General features: G+C 42.9%; 1 pseudogene across 1 annotated transcript; it reads left to right on the top strand.

Moving 5' to 3' along the window:
- Positions 1 to 5,569: 5,569 nt before the first annotated feature.
- Positions 5,570 to 7,708, top strand: LOC147429952 (protein SULFUR DEFICIENCY-INDUCED 1-like; annotated as a pseudogene). The gene is made up of 5 exons (XR_015185914.1): positions 5,570 to 5,915; positions 6,090 to 6,302; positions 6,552 to 6,707; positions 6,821 to 6,882; positions 6,963 to 7,708. The product of XR_015185914.1 is annotated as a protein SULFUR DEFICIENCY-INDUCED 1-like (transcript).
- The last annotated feature ends 14,019 nt before the right edge of the window (positions 7,709 to 21,727 follow it).

Genomic DNA, 21,727 nt, shown 5'->3' on the forward strand with positions numbered 1-21,727 from the left:
GACACACTGAACTCACTTGGTCACTACAAAGTGGATTGTGAGCAACGAGGCTTGATCTCCTTCTTCTTCAATAGATTTTCCCAATTGCAAGATTACGTTTAGTTTTCAAACAAAGTGAGAACATTTCATTAAACATAGGACAATGATTGGTTCATTTTGTATCTATCTAAAATTAATTATAAGAAAATTAAGTAAACTTAGTATCGATGACCTGAATTCAAACAAAGACAAGATCTCTTTACAATCAATTTCATAATACAATACTCTCTAGTCATGTAATTTTGCATCTGCATAATGAATTAGTGAAAGAGGTGAAAAAGACCCCCCTCCCGACATGCCATCAGTACCCAAAAGACGATTGAAATCTCTCCAAGGTATTGCAGAACAGCTTTGACCACCGTTTGAGCATCGATGGCACGTTGGGAGGGTTTAGGGTTTCACCCTTTTCACTTGATATCGTGGCGACAAAAGAGTATCACTAACAAGGCTGTCATTAACTTGCCAATGGTGACACTCCCTGAGAGAGAGAGAGAGAGAGAGAGAGAGAGAGAGAGAGAGAGAGAGAGAGAGCGAGAGAGAGAGAGAGCACTGTAATAGCATACCTTGCACTCCTCTTGCTCGAGCCTCTTTGCGTTGCTACTGTCAACCGCGGATTTGTTTTTCTTATGCAAGTGCTATTTTTATTACAAGCATGGATCCAAAGGAACGTTGAAGAGAAGCATCTCAAAATAGCTCTAAAGAGCCTAAAAATTATGTAAACATTTCATTTTATGGACTTAGCTTTGAAAAGCCTAAAAATTGTGTACAACATTTCATTTTATAGGCTGTATCAGTCCCTGCAAGCAAGCAGGCGGTGCCATTAATGCAAGAACAAAAATTATTAAAAAAATCACTGATACAACCAATCTGCGTCGGCACGTTCAATAGGCCTTTGAGGTTGCCTTTTCCATTCAATGGCACACTATCAAATTAGGCACTTTCGGAAATTTTCGCAGTGCGAAGAACATTGTCTCTTCAACAACATAATTCTTGTCCTCCTTTGGCACCACCGCAGGATGAGATATGTCAAGATGATGGCCGTGGTGGTGAACAAGACTGCTATCGGCACAGTCTTCAAGTTAATTTGTGGCCGTCCCACATGGATGGCCTCCTTTTTTAGCATGCCAATGAGAAAATTTCCCAATCTCCTATGAACGCTTCACTGCACATCTCATTGTTCAGAATTGTGGCTTGCAGTCACAGGTTGTGAGTCCAAAAGGCTCCTGCTTTATACAGCACTACCCAAGGTTTTGTCTTTGATGTGGCGAGAGGGTGTAGAACAAAGTGGTGGGAGGAGTGGAGGGCTAGGAGGACGAAGGGTAGAAAATGACAAGAAATAGTGAAGTTCCAAAGATGCATCCAGCAACAACAGCACAAGGTATTGATGTTAAGGAGAAGTCTTAGGAGAAGTCTGACGGTGATGGTGTGGTGTTCTCATAGAGGTGAGAGAGTTAGAAGTCTCTACCATGGTGTGCTCATATAAGAAGCAAGAGAATTTCATCTAGCCTGGGACCCAGCTTATTCACCAGCTTTAATCTGAATGTCCGAATCATCTCAGCACCAATATTGAGACCGCCGTCCCAGATCATCGCAACTCAGATAATTAGCTGTGCTCATCCCCTCTCTACTCTATGAAGCTCCCTCACAACCAGAGGTGTTAGCACAGAAGGCCTCGCAAGCTAGACTTCAAAATTGTAGGCGCTCTCCAGCTATGCTTAGCACAGAATTCCACTCTCCATTTAGACTTCTCCGCAAGCCGCTCCCTTTTAAAACCTGCCAAAACCAATCCGCGCCGGCGCGGACTGGTTCGATCAGGTTTTGTTGTTGCAATGAGACAATAGGCTTTTGTGGCTTGCGACTCACCTAAAGGGAATTCACTAGCGGAGTGCCATGCCTGCATGAGTGACAGCGGGGACAGATTGCAGCAGCGAGCGACAACTACTGACAACAGCCTCGCAAGCTAGACTTCATTGTAGGCCGCTCTCCAGCTATGCTTAGCACAGAATTCCACTCTCCATTTAGGCTTCTCCGCAGGCCGCTCCCTTTTGAAACCTGCCGAAACCAGTCCGCGACGGCGCGGACTGGTTCGAGCAGGTTTTGCTATTGCAATGATACAGTAGGCTTTTGTGGCTTGCGATGCACCTAAAGGGAATTCACTGGCAGAGTGCCATGCATGTGTGTGTGACAGCAGGGACAGCTTGCAGCAGCCGACGACTACCGACAACGGCTCTGGCAACAGCTAGTTTGCAGGTGGCGATAGAATGATAGAAAAAAGCATTATTAGTTTTTCAAAACCACTAGTTTGAAGGTGGAAAAAGTTTAATGATAATAAAAAAAGGCCCTTCCGCTAAAGGTGCCGAGCCCGCTGGTTTGCTCCTACAAACAGTCCGCGCCGGCGCGGACTGGTTGTGGCAGCAAATGGGCCTAGGGTGTTGTGGCTAGTGGCACATTTGAAGGGCGTTCGATGGCAAGCCATTATAGATGCGTGTAGGCGACGGCTTGGGATAGCAAAGCTGTGGACGCCCCTCCAAAATAAGCTATGAAGCTATTTTTTTAAAATCACTAGTTTGCGGATGGTGACAGTTTAAGGATAATAACCAAAAAAAACCCTTCCGTCATAGGCTCCGATTCCACAATAGCCTACTGCTTTGCTCCTACAAACAATTCGTGCCGGCGTAGACTGGTTGTGGCCGCAAACTAGTAGGGTGTTGTGGCTAGTGGCTAGTGGCACACTTGGAGGGCATTGAATGGCGGACCACCATACATGCATGTAGGCAATGGCCGAGGATAATAGAGTTGTGGACGCCCCTCCAAAACGAGCTATGAAGCTATGCTAGAGCAACGGTGTAGACCATTTGCAGAAATCACAAAAGCATCCAAAAATTGTACAATAGCAGGCATGGAGGCCTTGTATGGTCCAACAACCTCTAATGAGTTCATATTGAACAGTTGCGGCAACTCGAAAGTTTAGGAGAGTTTGTTGTGGACACTGGAAAGTGTCTAGCTCATGACAAAGACATACAACAAAAGCATGAAAGTTGTTGTGGTGATGGCAGAGGCTAGACAATTGGCGGATGTGGATTGGGCCGAGCTCCTTATTAATATTGGTCAGCTGCTGCAGCTGGAGGTAGACCCGGCGGTGACCACACTGAATGGCAATCTATCTCTGAATACCAAATCCGGCTAGATTCTGCGGTAAAATTTTCCCAACAATCCGATGGTGCCTGTCTAGTCAACTTTTTCATGCCTTCCCATGTTGAAATCCTGGCTCTATTATTGGGGGGAATTGCAAAAGGAGGCCTCCCAGCACTTTAACCTAGCAGCAAACGCTTCGGCGGTAGTGACTACTGTAGGCTATACATTTGGGAATTTCCATAAATTATAGGAATCTTTGTGTTTTGGTAAAGTTTCCTATGAAATAAGACTCTCTCTCTCTCTCTCTCTCTCTCTCTCTCTCTCTCTCTCTCTCATGCAGTGCTGCCCATTGGCAAGTTAGTGATGGCCTTGTTGTTGTTATGATATAATATGGTGGCACTACATATAAGCATTTAATGCGTCTGGTGTTATGCATTGACTAAGAAATGTTTTTTTAATTTCTTATAGTTCGGTGGAGACCTTATAGACTTTTTTTTGTTTCAGTGAGCTTCATAATGGCACAGTAAATACATTTGAACATCATTCTTCAACCCTCCTACTTGCTTGCTCTTTTTTTCTTGTGGATGAGTGGATACATTATTACGAACCTTTCCTTCTTACAAAGGTAATACTATTGTCAAGTTCTTGAGGAGGAGGATGAAATACTATCTAGAGGAAAATTTCCTATCTGCGGTCCTCACCGTTATAAAAAAAACTAGTTCTTGTTTATTGTAGTAATTAGTTGCAAGACATCAAAGTTGCTACACTTAAACAAAATTTTAATATTTAAGATGAAGAATTCTCTTTGTTTCCTATCACGTTGTTTGGAGAACACGTGAAGCTTGAACATGGAGAAAACACCCTTGGCACACAGTGGACCACGAAGTTTCACAGTCCTACAAGATAGCTATCTCCTCTTCATTGTTGCAAAATCAAAGTGATTTAAAGGTTTCACCATTAGTAATCAAAGAGGATATCGTTGCCCATGAGTTTGTGCATCAAAAATCACTTACAAAAGTGGAGTTGTTTTAAGCCTAAGGAGGTGCTCAGGTAGCATTGTAGGCCTGCAAGGTTGTGTGGTTGGACTGTTGTGCCTTTTTTGGATACTCTTGGGGCCAAATTTTTGGTGTACCATTAATTTTTTTCCTTTGGATCTCCATACTTTAATGAGAGTAAGGAGCATAGCATAAAAGTTTATTTTAGGGGGATGAGGAGATCACCCATTTCTCAAGTACTTGGTTTAGGCCATGGTTCTAAAATGTGAATTTCTAACAACAAAGCACTGATTTGTGGTGGTGGTGATTAAAACATGCCTAGCATAACTATTGTATTCAAAAATTATTACACTCTTTCTAATTTGTTCTCAAATTCGCTCAGAATTTTTCTATGCTCGGTTTCTTTAGCTCGGTGGATTAGAATCCCCGAATAGAGTATTGATAGTGTTTCACTTGGAAGAGAAGATATCCCTACAAGAATAGAAGCGATGTTTCTTTAGCCACAGCAACGCGTGAGTCACATACTAGTATATGAGAAAATAGTTCGAATATTTTGCAAATTTAAAATTTTCTACTTGTATTTCCATTATGTATTTGTATAAGGAATAAACTTGCCGCTTAGACAAAAAAGAATTTTTCGAAGACTGCATCATAAGATCAAACTCCTATGGATATTTTGTTTAATGTTTTAATCTCTAAAGCCATTTTCAAGCATGCAAAGAAAGTAAATGCTGCCTAGCATTCTAAAACAATAGAATGTAAGAAAAGAGCTTCACAAATAGTTGCTGCCGATATCCTTTGAACCGATAGTACCGATTTACATTCTGAGGCAATTACAAAATTATCTAGGGAGTCATCAAAAGATTCTATTCTGTATACACATAACATTTAAGCTGTCAGATTTTCTAGAAAGTCTTGCATGCGAACGATCAAGCGTATCCCATTGCTATGTAATCTTCGTAGCCTTTCAACATCCATTCAACAATGTAATTTTGTTCTCTACTTAATATAAAACTCTCGCACCCTTTATGAAGAAAAAAAAAACAAGAAAATTAAAGAAAGGATGTGAAATGAAAGATAAGTTTTTATGATGCATTGAAAGCTATGAAAGTCCAATCACCCAGCCCAATCACCCAGCCCAACACTAAGGGTTTCTTTTAGAAAGCCAGAAACGTTTTCAAAGACAACACCACCTACTTGTCCAAAAGATAAAGGGAGCAAGCCTCTTGATACAATGGAAAAGATGATGAACATTATGTGTGGATATAAATTATCTTCCTTTCTTTCACATATCTAGGCTATCCTTCACGATTATTCTTGAATGCCCTATCATGTGTATGATTGCTCTAAATTGTTATTTAATCTGGAGCTACAGTGTCCATTTTCACACAATGCCTCGTAAAGTCCACCCCATTAGAATTTGCCATTTTCAGGTTGCCAGGGCTCTTGTAGACCGGCTAGAACCTCGTTTTAGAACACTATTAATTACCCTTTGCATTTCCGAAGGATCGTGAGGATGAACCTAGACGTGAAAGCGCACACTTACTCCACAGACACAAGGAAGAAAGCGCACACTTACTCCACAGACACAAGCAAGTAGGCATATGTCTCTCTCTCTCTCTCTCTCTCTCTCGGCTTGGAAGAGGTGGGATGGCAGTTGCAGAGGAAGAGGGGAGGGCGCCATTTCATGCTGTTCACAAGGTGCCTGCAGGGGATGGTGTTTACGTTCGGGCAAAGCATGCTCAGGTACCCAAGAAGGGGGGGGGGGGGGGGGCAGGCGGAGGAGAGAGAGAGACGCACACACACAGAGACGAGAGAGCTAATCAGATAGCGAATTTTGGCTAGATGAGTGCCCCACAGACCGCTGGTTGGCCAGTGTAGAGGTCTAACGTATGTGTGCACATCGCCTTTGCACTCCAGCTTGTGGAGAGGATGCCAGAGAAGGCCATTTCTCTGTTCTGGGCGTCTCTTGAGGCTGGGGATCGAGTGGACAGTGCCTTGAAGGATTTAGCCATCATCCTCAAGCAGCAGAATCGGTCCCACGACGCCATTCTCGCCATCTCTACCTTTCGTTCCCGCTGCTCTGAATCTGCCCAAGACTCCCTCGACAATGTTCTTCTCGATCTCTACAAGGTACAGCGACTTTAAGGCATTTTGTTTGAATGGGCTTGTATGCGTTGCATCTAGATTCATGTGGTTAATGAAGCCATGATAAAAGCTACATAAGGGAGTAAACACTGCACGGTAGACGGCGAACAATGCATCGTTATGCCCGAGACACTGCTTATATGTGTGCAACACACTGTCATTTACTCTGACTATATGAGAGCCTTGATGATGTGGATCGTTACTCTACCATCTTACATGTATTCCTTCTCTCAGAGCAGTGGTCGTCTGGATGATCAAATTGCTCTGCTGATGCGCAAGCTTAGGGCCTTTCAAAGTAGCCAGAGTTTCAATGGCAAACGCACCAAAACCGCACGATCACAAGGCAAAAAGTTTCAAATTTCTGTGGAGCAAGAAGTTGCTAGGCTCTTGGTATGCTTTTTCTTGTGCTTTGTGGGATATGTGTGTGGGTGCATGTGTGCGCGCACTCGCGACAGACATATAGCCCATGTTAAACTGATATTTTGAGCTCTTCAACCTTGTAGGGAAATCTTGGTTGGGCATACATGCAGCAATTCAACTTCAAAGATGCCGAGTCCACGTACAGGTGAGCTTGACACCTTGTTTCGTATGTCAGAGAGCATGATTCATATGAGTGCATTGAAAAGGCGGTAGCAATTGGTGCAGACAGGCATTGGCCTTAGAGGTTGACAGCAACAAGGCGTGCAACTTAGGCGTGTGCTTGATGAAGCAAGGCAAAGCAGAGGAGGCCATAGCCGTGCTGCAAGAGGCCGCTTCCTTGTCCAGCAACAAGCGAGCCAGTTCAGGGTCACATTTGAAGTCATATGAACGAGCACAAGAGCTCATGCACCAAGCGTCTGCAATGTTGATGTTAAATGACTCGGCAAAGCATTGGATAGAAGGACCTCTCTCCTGAGTGCCATTTTGTTGGAGGAGGGAGTGCAATCACATAGTCATTTCAAGAGAGCTTCCGATGATAGAAGCACTCAGTCCGAAGTGATTGTTAGAGACAAATGCACCATCGATGTCAGAATGGCCGATAATGAAGATGCTGAGGTGATGAGTGGGAGAGTGGAAGCTGCTTATGATCAAGGTGATGACAAGACCGCAACAGGAAGTGCATGTGAGGATAGTCAAGAAAGCAGCCATTTGAGAACCTCAAATATGGAGGAAGGTACCCGTGGATCCCTTCAAGTTGAACCTGTCCGAAGTGGGGCTTCTCTAAATTCTTTGTGGCAGTCACAAATGCATGCCCAGCGGAGGCTTCCTGTGTTTCAAGACATCACATTACTAGGAAGTGCAGCTGCTTAAACGCTGTTTTTAACAAATTATAAGGTCAGCCATTGATGTAACTTCTACGGTGTCTGCGTGCGGACTCATGAAATTAACTATGAGGTCTGTGTGTTGGTGCACGCTTGGAACTTCGCTGTGGGTGGGTCTGGATAACTCGCTCTTCGTGTGCTACGTGATGAACCCGCTGAGGGTTGTTCAATGCATTCATTGGCATGTTAAGGTCAGATTTTTCCTCCGTTGTAATTAGGCACCATATTCAAACTCTCTCTCTCTCTCTCTCTCTCTCTCAAAAGCATAGCTGACAATTCTATTGCTTGACCCCCCTTGGAGCACCCAAAGTGGTGTCTATCCCAAGGGAAGAGCAAAACTCTAACAATAGATGCCCCTAGGTAATTACAAGGGCCAAGGGCTAAACATTAAAAAACTTGAATACACACGAGGGAGAACCCCCTAACGCAAGAGAAAAGAGGAGGGAGAGGGTATGCACCAAAGCCTTTAAAAGATAGCCACTTCTAAACTGCTCTCTCTCTCTCTCTCTCTCTCTCTCAAACCGGCCCGTAGGACGGTAGGCTTTGGCTTTCACTCAAAATTCTTTACTTTACTTTAGACACACACAGAGAGAGAGTACTTTGCAAAAGGAACTTGCGACGGGAATTAACACTTAAGTACACAAAGTTCGGAAGCTAGAATGCTCCGAGCAGACGTAGACAACCTGTAGGCCCCAAAATTGGTACCCCTTTTTGTATTTCTTCATTCTTTGAGAGGGTAAATTACAAAGTAGAGAGTCTTGGGAATTCTTTACTTCTATCTAGATAGATTCCACCTATCTTTGCCAAATTTCGGTAGCATAACAGCCTTGAAACTTGCGCGAAACCAATTCCCTTGTTGAAACTCGCTTCCACTGGCATAAACCCTTTGATTCTTGTCCAAAAACAATAATTTCAGCGCATTGTATTTACTTGTTTTTGCTCTGTTTTCAGCCCCAAACAGTCCCCTAACTGTACTTTGTCAATGGGACACAATTCCCAACGGTTTTGGCGTCCGTACGATTGAAAAATAGTCCATTTATAGCGCATACACAGCACTGAAATGCACTTGTACGGTGAGGTTATGACCCTTACCGGTGCCTGCTTTGGAGTAGCAATTAGCTACCCATGTTCCTGCTCAAGGAGGTTTTTGCCTCAGCACAAAAGCATGAAACCACACAGTTGCACATCAGTCAAATGAAGAGTTCTCTTGTGGGGGCATCATATAACTGCACGTAGAGGAGAGGGAGAGAGAGAGAGAGAGAGAGCAGTGTAGTGTGCAGGGCATCACTCCTAGCACCACACTGTACATGAGAGGGAAAGAAAGCACTCCATAGCTCTTAACCTGTGACAAATGCAAAATGAGGCCTCCCTCAGCTAGAAATTCAGCGCGCTTTTTTCTGAATGAGGCTGCAAGTACACAAGAAAGTGCCACTTGGCACATTTACAAGCATTTGCTCGTTTCGTGGCTGCCACCTAAAAATCTCCCGCCTGGTTGCCTAGTTGACTTCTGTTAAGGCGGTTACGTCGCTAGCGGAAGCTAAATAGCGAGAACTCAACCAACAACAGAATTTGTCGGACGAGAACGAAGCTTGATCCGCAGGCGCATGGAAACAATTAGGTGGGTGTCAAATCACCTACGCGACCTTCTAATGACAATCACTACTAAGGAAATCAAATCTAAGTTCTAAAATACGCAAGTGATTGAAATCCGTACTACGAACGAATGCTATACGAAACAGGATCTAGAATCATTGAATCGATCTCAAACTCAAGGGGAAGTCTATGCACTAGGTAAGAACAACACCTTAAAGACTTGAACTGCAAAATCAACCTATAATCACTCCGTGCGGTAAACGTGTATGAAGACAGGCCGAAAAATACAGGTGACCGAAACTTGACCCCGATGGTACTAATGCGTAGCTCTACTCGTTGTGGTTCTATAGATACGCTGCACGCTCTATTTCGACACACGAGTTGGAAGAAAACTCACACTGAAGCTCGTAGGAACTTACCACACATAGAAGCCGATAGCGCGCACTCTTGGTATCAGTGCGTAGCTCTCGTCGTTGCTAACACAATGGCGGTGTCGCTTCTCCAATGGCGGCTCCGTAGCTCGTGTAGCAAGTAGATAAGACTCTCTCTCTCTCTCATACTCTCTCTCAGACACAGTCACGGCGCTCAAAAACTCACTTTGATTAATAATCTGAATCCCCTTAGGTTACAAAAACTTTGGCTTATATACCTCAGCCTTGGAGGTGAGAACATCTCTAACTAATTACATCAGCAAGTGAAATTACTTCGGAATTACAAGCTGGAAACTCAATTGAGTCCCGTTACTTAATGAATGGCTCAATTCAAAATCAATGTCGGAAAGACATTTATTACAATCAATGGTTACAAAAATGATGAGTGTGAGCAAAAATGTGGGTGTGATCCTCTGCTGGTTCAACACTCCCCCCCTCCGCGTTCATGTCGTCCCTGACATGACCTTTATGCTTGGTCAATAAAGTCCTGTCGTCTTGAGCATCTGCAAATGTGATTCGTATCGTAGGTTGCCGATGGTCAAGGTTGGGCCGAATATTTTGCTTTCGTGGGTGAAAAAGCCGGTGTAGAAAGCTTCTTCGAATGTTTGCATGTGGAAGCTAGGCAAAAACATAATCCTCTGGTATAGGAGGTGCAACACTTTTGGAGAAGGCTGCAATGAAAGGTCATACATCATATCAGTACCTGTGTCGGCCGTCGATAGTAGACTCGAGGTCGTGGCTTTATCTGGCGCGAACACTTCAATGCAAGCTAAGAGAGTCCTGCAAATTTTCTTGAGCATCTGACACGAAAGGTCAGGAGAGCCAGTAAAGAGCTTGATGGTGCCCGTTAGGGTTTTCACCATGTAGGCTTTACCTATTCTCTCTCCTGCCTTTGGTCCTGGCATCCTTGGGTAATTAAGCCAATTTGGCTTCTTTTCTGCAATCCTGCCATGCTCTTTCCAGCTTCTGACTCTTGGCACCGGGCAGAAGGTTGCATCCTTTCGAATCTCCTTTGGTGCCTCTACCAAGTAGATGAGGTAGGCTGGGTATTTGTTCAGTCAACCTTTCCTCCATCTAGGTTGTGAATCTACTATCTTCTTTGACTGTTCCTCCTTTGTGATGTCGCCTTCGTAAAGAGCGACATACTGCTCCTCCTCTATTCTCTTTTTCGTTTTTATCACTTCAAACTTCATCAAAGGGAAAGGCAGGCTGGGTTGCATCCACTCTTCATGGAGCACTTTTGTGTCTAATCCCTGAAGTCTAATGGAGATGAGGAGTCTCCTCTCCCATTCCATTTCCGCCTTGGCACTCTCCTCTGTTGACTTTTCTATTTGGTCATGGAGCCTTTGTTCTTCTTCTTCAGAGATTCCTGAAGTTGAGGCCACCTCGTGAACTGGAGCTAGATCTTCAATTGTGGTTGCCTCTCCAGTTTCTCGTAGCTCTATGGCGGCTCCACCTGATTCTTCTTGTGGTGTCTCTGTCTCTCTTCTTTGTTGCTCTTGTAGATCTTGGAGCTGTTTGCGGAGGGTCTCATTCTCTGTTCTTAGTGTTTGATTTTCTAAAGTGAGCCTCTCCTCTGCTGCCACTGATCCCTCCACAATGTGCAACCTTTGCACTTGCTCTAATCTTAGCTCTCTTTGTAAGCTTCGAACCTGATCTTCCAGAGCTGGTACAACAGCTCTCTCTTGTTCGGTTCTTGCTCTGCTAGCTCTAGGGGTAGTCCTGAGTCTAGTGATTGTTCTTTCTTGGAGCTCGACTCTTTCCCTCAGCTCAATGAGCTCATCTTTAGCCGCCTCCAAGTCGTCTTCCATCCGCTCCCTTGCTTCCTGTGCACTTGTTACTTCTCTTGAAGCCTCGGCTAGCTGGAGTATCAAGCCGTCTCTCTCGTTTTTCGCATCGTAGAGTGATGCTTTATGACTTTCAGATTCAGTCATAGCATCCTCTAATTTCCTCTGCAACTCGGCTTCCCTTTGTTTGGCTGTCCCAATCTCCACTTCCTTTGCCTTGGATCTTTCTTTGATCTTGTTGAGCAGTTCATGCACCATGTGCATGTCTTTTTCATCTTCATCTGTCAACTCTAAATCTTTTTCGGCCACCACCTCCACTCGCTTCGGCTCTTCTAGTACGTTCTGCTCGTCCAGTTTTTCATCACTTTCTTTTGTACTCTTTGTATTTTCCTCTGTCCCTCTCTGATCATCTCATTTTTTTAGGGTGATCCCATAAACCGCCTCAAGGGCCTCTTCTTCAGTGTACCCTATCGCTACCAAATCCTCATAATCGTTTTTCTTTTGCTGAATTGGATCTATCTCCTTTTCCTTGGTCCCGGCCTCCGGCTTTTCCATACCAGCCGTGTCCATCTCTACTGTGGTCTCTTCCACAATTATTTCCGTCTTCTTCGGGCTGGGTACATCAGTAAAGGAGGGCTGATTGTCCTCAGTCATCTTGGCTTTCCCTTTGTTTGCTTGCCCGTCTTTCTCTTGAGGTTCAGTAGACTCATCTACTTTCTTCTTCCCCTTGTCGTCCTTTTGCAGCTCAGCTTTTAAAAGTTGTACTTCCTCTTCAGTGTATGGCTCGACAGGTTGCTGCTCCAGTATAGCCTCTGACTCCTCATAAGCTCTAATATATTGATCATATTGATCAACATGTGGCCTGGCTGAGCTAGTTCCGACTTTAGTGGGGTCTGGCACCCACTTTTCTTCAAAGTCCCCCTTTAGAGCTCTTTCCACTCTAAACTGTTCCACTAGTCTTTCCATTCGTGCCGCTTTCTGACTTTTGGTTTGCTTGGGAGCAACCTTCTTCTTTGCTTTCTTCATAATCGGCTCATCCACATTCTCTTCAGGTTCTGAAACTATTTCTAGTTTCCTGCGTGCTCTTGTGGACGCCCTCTTGGATACTTCAGGCTGTTCTTCCTCCTCATAGGCTTCTCTAAGCCACTCATTCTGGGAGGGAACCTTTGGCCATTGATCTCTGGCTCCAATAGCTTCATAAGCTATTCTTGTCAGAACTTCAGCTCCTCCTATATACTTTGGCTTCTCGTTGTGCATGGCAATTACTTGCTCGTGGATGTGTTGAGCGTAATTCACCTCTTTTGGCATATTGCTTTCAATGCCCATGTGATGGTAGTTGCAATGGCATGGGGCGGTGTCGTATACTTTTGCGGTCTTTTACTGCAAATATGGAGAAATTGGTTGTACAGTCGGCAAAGGGTTGCCGCTCTTTGGTCTGCCATATCTCCATAAGTTGCATTCTGTTTCTTGGACCCATAAACCTCTATAGCCTCCCTTCTTTCCCTGACAGAGCTCCCTTTGTTGTTCAGCTTCAATGCATCTGCAATGAGCTGTGGAGTGATCTGTACCTCTACTTTCTCTCCATCTATTGCTGTCAATGTGGCTTTCCCATCCTTCTGAATGGAGGTTGCCAACTCATACACTCTTCTTGTATCTACACCTGATGGTTCGAGGTGAAGAATCTGTGCAAGTCTGCCCTTTCCAGGTACCTGCTGATGTTCTCTGACCTGCTATAATCCACCAATTCTTGTGGGATCATCGGTATATCCACCGCTTGCCCTTGAGGATCTCTGAAAGTCCCCTGGTAGATCTTTATTCCCTCTTGTTCCAGTACTGCTTCTTCCACCCAAGTTTTGGTTGGCTTGAGGGTTTCTGCTGGAATGTCAAAGGGTTCCGCTTCTGCAAGAGCATCTTTGATTGTCGGTCTTTTTCTCTTCGTTGCCGATAACTTGGCGGAATCCATGGATCCTGTAACTCCAATTTCAGAAGTTAGCGTCTTTTTAGTACTGAAAGCCGAAATGAAGCTTTTAACTATTCAAATGACTTGAAAATTGAAACATGAGCTATTCAGGGCCTAAGGATGCAGGGTAGGTGAAAAAATATGCAAACTGGGCTCAAAATCATGCTGGAGACATCATACGCGTATGATGTCTTTTGTGTCAAAATGACTTCATATTGGTTGTGCTTGTAGCTGATAGTGTATACATGAGTATCATATGCTTGGATTTGAGTTTGGATCCCATTTGGTCAAGTTTTGGCCAGTTTAGTCCAGTTCAGGCTCTTGGCAAAATTTTGAAAGGGAAATGGATTTTATGATCCAAATTGGATAAAACTTGGTGGTTCACCTTCAAATGGCATGTAGATCACTTCTGTTTGGTGGTTGAAGCCCTGAGGTGCCAAAATCACATAGTGAGACATCATACGCGTATGATGTCTTTTAGTGTATTTTTGGACCAAATTCCTCTATAAGCTTGGATATGGCTTTAGATAGGCTTATTCAGTGGATTTATGAATTTTGGATAGATTTTGGATACGCGTATGATGTCTTTTTCATCAATTTTTCATGGGATTGATTCTGTGGACTCCCCATGTACTAGTGAAGGACTGTCTCTACTCAAATCTTGGTTTGGACTTGAGTATGTTGGATTTGGGCTAAAATAGGCTTTGGATGATTTTCCCTCAATTGGGCTAATGGGGTGATCCACTTGACCAAATGGTTCCAAACTTCATATGTAGCATGTATTAGATATATATAATGGATGTATGATGTCAAATGAGCAGTTTTGGCTCTGTAAGTGCAAATAGACATCATACACGTATGATGTCTTTTGTGTCAAAGTGGTGCTTTTTGGTTCCAGATAGCTTATAGATGTGTTAATCAACAATCCTACAAAGTTTCAATGAGTTTGGAGTTATTTTGACAAAATTAGGATCAAAAATCAATTTTATGGCCCACTTTGCGTCTTTTTGGTTTTCCTTGGGTTTTCTAACTCCAATTCTCATGATACTTGGTTCATAGGATGTGATTAACATGTGGAATGAGGCTATGCACTCAAATGTTGAAATGGATGTGAAAATCATGCTGTGAGACATCATACGCGTATGATGTCTTTTCTTGAAATGTTGGTCTTTTTGTGCAAAGAATGCTTTGTGCTAGTGCCCTAAGCCCTGCTAACTAGTTTTCAACTTAAAAAGTCATCAGTTTAGCTAAAAAGCCCCCTTATAGGCATTTCAGTCTCCGAAGTCGTCTTTTTGCCTTGGAGTTGAATTTCTTCAACTTTTCTTCTCGAGAGTTGCATTTCCAGCTCATTGGATATGTTGTGAAGCCACCTATTTGGTTGAACTTGACTTTGGCTCCCCGTTCTCCATCTTTCTCCATTTGGTTGCCCGAAAGCGTCTTTTTCACCATCGGTAAGTGAATCAGCTTTCTTTTGGGTTTTGCTTGCAAACATAAGTCATCCATGTATATTTGAAGCTGCTTGTGAAGTTTCATGTCATTTGGTCGTCAATTTTAGCCGTTATGCCAAAATGACGCTTTGTGTGTCGGCCGCCGAATCGGTTGTTCCAACCTACTTTTGGTGATCCAAACCCGGAGATACTCCATGGTTGCATTGCCCTCGATGTTGTTAAGCTTCCTGAGAAGTTTTGTGTCGTTTCGACAACTTTTTTCTGTTTGCCTCTTGGAGGCTCTGTTGACCTAGGGTTTTTCAAGTCGTTCTTTCTTGAGCTTTGAGTGTTAGAAACCCATCTTCTATGTTAGGGTAACCCACCTCTAAGTTCTTGCAAGGTTTGGTTAGGCGGTTGTGCCCCTACCTAGCGTTCTTCCCCATTCCCCGTCTGCTCTTGTTTCTTGGTTTTGGTCAGTTTTCGCGACAAAAGTTAACGATAAGCATCAAAAGCTTATGGCAACGAGTCTACCTCTCATGTCTGGTGTCCTCTGAGCTCTCGTAGCAGTCGTAGAAGGCGGTAGAAGGTCGGATGCTCCTGTGTGCTCTTTGCTCTCTCCAAGAAGGTAATAGTGGAAATGAGCTTGAAAGTGAAGTGAAAAATACTTAACTTCGGACTTCCCGGATCACTTGTTACCAAATTTGACATGTGCTCCTATCTCGTCGTGAAATGCACTTTAGGATTTGAAATTTCTCAATTTGGACTCCGTTTGACCTGTTTCTGAGAAATCTGTCCACTTTGCCAAAATTCTGTCATTTCGGGCTTTCCGCAACTTTTTCAGAATTGTACCCAATTTTTACCATGGGTTGCCCTTGTCATTAGGACATCACCGTCTATTCTTTTCTTTTTTCCGATCTCATTTCACCTGCTTTTTTATTTTTCTTTTACTTTTATTAAGAAAATCATAAAAAATAAAGAAAAATAGCAAATTGAAGCCAAAAAATTCCAAACATACACAATAAATAGCTGGTAACCCTGTGTATATGAATATACACTTATTTGTGATTTTTGGACTTGGATTACCACTTTTTAGCTCCAAAAACACTCTTATTTAGTGATATTTACACGTCTAGAGACCCAAATTCATCATTTGATCTCTTCTTGTTGCAAAACAAGGTATATAAGGGCATAAATATTATCAATATCCGCAATCAAACATAAAAATTGCAAAATCATGTAAGACACTGCCCTTGTAATATAATTTTTGTTTTTCTTTGTTTTTGGCGCTTGTAGCTGCTTTGTAACTCTGTATGCCTGTATACCTCCCCCCCTCCTAGTCTGAGTCCTCCCGGACGACTATGAAGTGTCTGTGGGCGAAGCATTGTAGTTGTTTTGGTCATAAGTTCCCAATGCAATTGTAGAGCGATGATACAACAGTCTTTCCAATAAAGCTGCTCTTTGTTTGATTGAAGGATTGGTGGTCGGGTTTTGGGTTGGTGATACTTCGGTAGTAGAATCAGTAGATGGATTCTTCTTTACCCTGTTGTTCTTTTGCACAATCCAAATCTGCTTCCGCTTCGCTTGTGCTTGCCACAAACTCTTTGCGACCCAAACCTGCTTTGTCCTTTGTGTTGATTTCCTCGCCTTGAAATACCTAGGAGTTTCCGTTGATTGTACTGAAGGGAGTTCCTGTTTACAAATCTTTGGGATCCAAATTTGCTTGCTATAGCTTTGTGCCGTCATGAACTTCTTTGGAATCCAGATCTGTTTCACTGTCCTTGATTGTCTGGAATCACTCTGTTGTCTGGTATTGAAGACTCTGCTTTTCCACCTTTGTGTTCTCTGGCACAACCTTTTTTGGTCTCCATACCAACTTTGACTCCGTTTTTTCCCAAGGTTGAGCTGTTATATTATTGCTTGTCTTCCTTATCCACTGTTGAGAATTCCTCGTCGAAGAGTAATCCGGTTGTATAGAAACTTTTGGTTGCCATTGCTTCTTCTTTTTCTCTGGTTGTTGTTTACCTTTGTTCTTGGATTCTTCCTTTGGAGTTGGCTCTGATCCTTTGGTGAACTTAACTGATTGACTTTCACCTTCGTATTTGATAAGCACTGATTTAGAACTCCAGTCAATCATTGCATTGTATTGCTTCTGCCATGGTTGTCCTAGCAATAATGGATGTTGTGTAGCTTGGTCTTCAACCACGTAAAACATATGAGGATACACATAATGGTTAATCTGTATATGTAAAACTGTGCATCCGACAGTTTTGATTGAATTCTCAGAGTAACTCTTTAACTCTTGCTTGGCAGTTTGTAGTTTAGTGTCATTTGTCAATTGTCTATACAAACTGAGTGAAAGTAGGTTAGCTTGAGCTCCTGAATCCAATAGTGCTCTGGCTTTGATTTGGTTGGTTCCTACTTTGCATTCAATGATGGGTTCTTCTTTGTCATTATCCATTTCTGTTATACTGACTGCGTTTATTCGTATTGCTCCTTCATTGCGCTGTTTCTGACGCAGTAGTCTTCTTTTCTCCATTCTTTCCTTCGCCTCGGCTTGCGCTTCCTCCACAATCTTTTTCTTTTTCTGGACACGCAGCTTTTCTTGATGTATTTTGAGAAGCATGTCTTGGGTTAGCGGCAAAAGATACTTTTTCACTCTGCATCCACTAATCCAATTGGGCATTTCTTCTCCGTCTAATGTAGCAAGCTTGACGGCTCCACTTGGTGATAGATCTTTAATCACCAGAGGTCCCATCCCTCGCTTTTTAAGCTTCTTAGCATGCTGTTTCAGAGTGTAAACTAGGACATAGTCCCCAACCTTAAACTCTTTAGTCCGCACATGCTTATCAAAAAATTCCTTTTGTCGCCTTTTTTGAGCGTAGATAGAAGCTACTGCTTTTAGGCGAAGCTCGTCTAGCTTTTCCAGGTCATCTATTCTATCAGAAAGCTCGTGCCCTGTCCACTCTAGATCCTTAGCCACCCTTAAGGTTGAAATCAAGAATTCTATTGGTAAGATAGCATTTAGCCCAAAAACCATGTTATATGGGGTCGTTCCTATTGATGTTTTATATGCTACCCTATATGCCCATAATGTTGAATGCAACTTCTGGTCCCAGTCAGTTCTCGACTCAGATACAATCTTCGTAAGGACCGTGCATATGGTTTTGTTTGTTGCTTCAGCTTGTCCGTTTGCTTGTGGATGATACGGGGCTGATTTCCTATGGATTACCATGAATTCATCTAGAAGGATCTTTATCACTTCATTTATAAAATGTGTGCCTCGATCACTCACAATTTCTATTGGCAATCCATATCGTACAAAGACGTATTCATATAGAAATTGTGCCGTGGTCCTGGCATCTGCTTTTTGAGTTGCCTTTGCTTCGACCCACTTTGTTAGATAGTCTGTAGCCACAATGATGTATTGTGCATGAGTCTTATATGCAGGAGGTGAAATGGGTCCGACATAATCAATCCCCCATTTTGCAAAAGCTCTTGCCCCCATCATTGGTCTAAGCGGCATATCATCTCTTTTAAGTGGTACTTTGGTCCGCTGACAGTCATCACACCGTTTAACGTATTCCTCAGCGTCCATATGTAATGTTGGCCACCATATTCCTGCGGCTAAGACAAGTTTTGCTGTCTTATCACCTGAGAAATGGCCTCCACCTACTCCTCCATGAGCTTGCTCCAGGATTATCACATACTCAGACTCTGATGCGCAAATCCTAAGCTGGTTGTCTTTACCTCTCTTATAGAGTTGATCTCCTATTAAAGCGTAATCTCTAGCTTCTGTCTCTACAGATTTCTGACGAGCTTTTGACGTTCCTTCTGGGAAAGTTCTATTTGTGAGATATTCAACAATATACTGACTCCATTCTGGAGCGATCATTATCTGATATAATGTCGAATACTCTGCTGGCGGTTTTGATGAACATACAATACATACAGTGACATATTCATGTACGCTTTCTTTCATTCCTGGCCAATAGACTCCCAATTGTAACAAATTCCTATATGTGTTCCTTCTTGAACAATGAAATGCACATTCCTGAACATGTGCTTCGCGCAGATATATATTATATTCCTCAGGATTGATGCATAGTCGTAAAACATGATCATTTCCCAATTGATACAACCTTCCTGCAACCAATTGAAGATTCTTGGATTGCTGAATAGCAATATGTTTCTAGTTGTATTCTCTTCTATCGAACTCTCCTCCATAGGTTAATAGGTTAACGACATTTTGAGACCACTTCGGTATCATTTCTATGTTGAACAAGTACGCGTCTGGCATGTCGTCATCTACTCCTATAGGGTCTTCTCCATTCGTCAATCGCGAAAGATGATCAGCTCTAAGATGTGTTTTTCCTTTCTTTACTACTACCGTGAAGTCGAATTCCAGTAAGATAATGAACCATCTCACTATTCTCCCGGTATTGCATGGTTTATTCACTAGGTAGAGCAAGGCTTGGTGATCCGTAAAAAACACAAACTTGTTGGCTAGAAGATAATGCCGAAATTTCTTCACAGCATATATCATTCCTAATCCCTCTCGCTCTGTTGTGGTGTAATTCTTCTCTGCATTGTTGAGCTGTCGACTGGCGTAACAGATAGGAAAATCCATGTTTCCTTCTTCTGGCTGAGCCAGAATGCATCCTATTGCATATGCCGAAGCATCTATATGCACATGGAATATCTTCTCCCAATCTGGTGATTTCAAGACTGGAGCAGTAATGAGTGCCTCTTTCAATTTCTTGAACGATTCCTCACACTCCTCTGTCCATTCAAAGTTCACTATTAGCCTGTAAAGTGGTTGGCCTATTATAGCGTACATGTAAATGAATCGTCTATAATATCCGCAATGTCCCATAAAGCTCTGTACTTGTTTCGCATTGGTTGGTCTAGGCATATCCACTATAACTTTTATCTTCTCTAAATCCGTGGATATTCCGTTTTGTGAGACAATATGTCCCAGAATTCTGCCCTGTCGGACCATAAACACACATTTCTCAGGATTGAGACAAATGCGATATGTCCTACATTTCTCAAATACTTTTCTTAGGTGTTCTAGATGCTCATCTCTCAGAAGAGAATGTACATAAGTCATCCATGTATATTTCTAGAAACAACCTTAAGTATTCTTTGAAAGCATGCGTCATCAGCCTCTGGAAGGTTGCGGGAGCATTGGTTAGACCAAAAGGCATAACCCGATAAGCATAAATTCCCCACTCCGTTGCAAAAGCTGTTTTATGTTGATCTTCCAGTGCTATGGCTAGCTGGTTATATCCTGAAAAACCATCAAGAAAAGAGTATGTTGTTTTCCCTGATACACGCTCTAGAACATGATCAGTTATCGGCAAGGGATAATTGTCCCTGATTGTTGCAGCATTCACTTTCTTTAAGTTGACACACACTCGGAGTTTTCCGTTCTTCTTGGGTACTACCACAATTGGAGATACCCAATCGGTGTGTTCAATCTCGTATATGAATTCAGCTTCCATTAGCTTATCTATCTCTTCTTTGATTCGCTTAGCAAAAGTATCATTATATGTGTATGGTCTCTGTCTGCTAGGCTTTGCGTCTTGTTTCAGTGGGATTGTGTGTTGGCATATCGATGGGTCAACTCCCTTTAAGTCCTTATAAGACCATGCAAACACATCCCTATACTCTCTGAGAAGACTCAAAAGTCTCTCTTCCTCGCCTGGAGACAAATCTGTGGCTATGTACACCGGTCTAGGTGGCTCACCTGGAGCTGCTAAATCAACTTTTTTTGCATCCTCCGGTCCGTCATAAGATTCGTTCTCCTTCCTCTCTCGAATAGGTGGGGTAAATATCACCTTCCTATCCTCTATTGTGAATTTCCTATAGTGAGAGGGAACATCCATGTTTTCCTTGATTTTGGCGTTTTTGTCCTCTCCACTCTCAATTTCTGTCGTCCAAACTTCTTTCAGAGTTTTCTTGAGCTCTCTGTACTTGTTTCTACGTTCTAGCTTGGACTCCGTGTGTTCTCTGTTGCGCTTGTTCTTTTCTGATTTTTCTGTTTCTGTTTTCGTTCCATTCCTTTGAACTTGATTTCTTGAGCCTTTTTGTCTTTTCGTAAGCTCTTTTGATCATTGCCTCTCATTCTTCCAGAAATCTTGTCCTTAACACAATCTTCCGCCTTTACTAGCATTAGGAATTGATTTTTTCCTCTTATTCTAGGCATCGGATTGGTTCTAACCCCCTTTGTTTTTTTCTTTGCTCTATAGCGTTTCTGGCGTTGTTTAGTTTGGTTCGGAAAATCATAAAATCGGACATCCGTTATAGTTTCTTCGTTTCCGCTTGAATTGTCCGTTGACTCGTTGTCTGCTTCATTTCCCCACTCAAGGATGATCGGGAATGTCGTGAAACACCTCCTCTTCATCTTCCTTTTCCAGTGTATCGTTCTTTTCAGTTTCTTTTTCGAGTACAGTTCTCAACATGAAGTACGGAACCACGTCGTACCCGTCCTTGTCGCAAAATTTCGTTGTGGGACCATCCGGAATTGCACAAACATCTAGGGTTGCTAGAATGTGTGTCCATTCTAATGGTTCAAGCGTGTCCTCTGGAAAGGGTTCTCCTATATAAGTTTCGTCTTCGATAGCCCTTTCTAAAACACATTCTTCTCGTTTCAGACTTCCACATTTCGAAGCTCCACACATCCATAACTCCTTGGGCTTACCTAACCAAGCTGGAAATTCGGATCCCGCCAAAGTAGCTGAATCAAACTCCTCTACCGGTGTTCGGTTCACATCTTTGTAGCTATGGTCTTTCAGGTTCACACGTGTAGTGGTTTCCATATTTCTCAGGTATATGTGATCGTAGCCCCAATCTTGGACCATTTTCAACTGTCTCATGAATGGTCTTCCCAATATGATATCATAGTTATT

Source organism: Adiantum capillus-veneris, chromosome 22 (genome assembly GCF_014529385.1).
Source record: "Adiantum capillus-veneris isolate H3 chromosome 22, ASM1452938v2, whole genome shotgun sequence".
Taxonomy (NCBI): Eukaryota; Viridiplantae; Streptophyta; class Polypodiopsida; order Polypodiales; family Pteridaceae; genus Adiantum; species Adiantum capillus-veneris.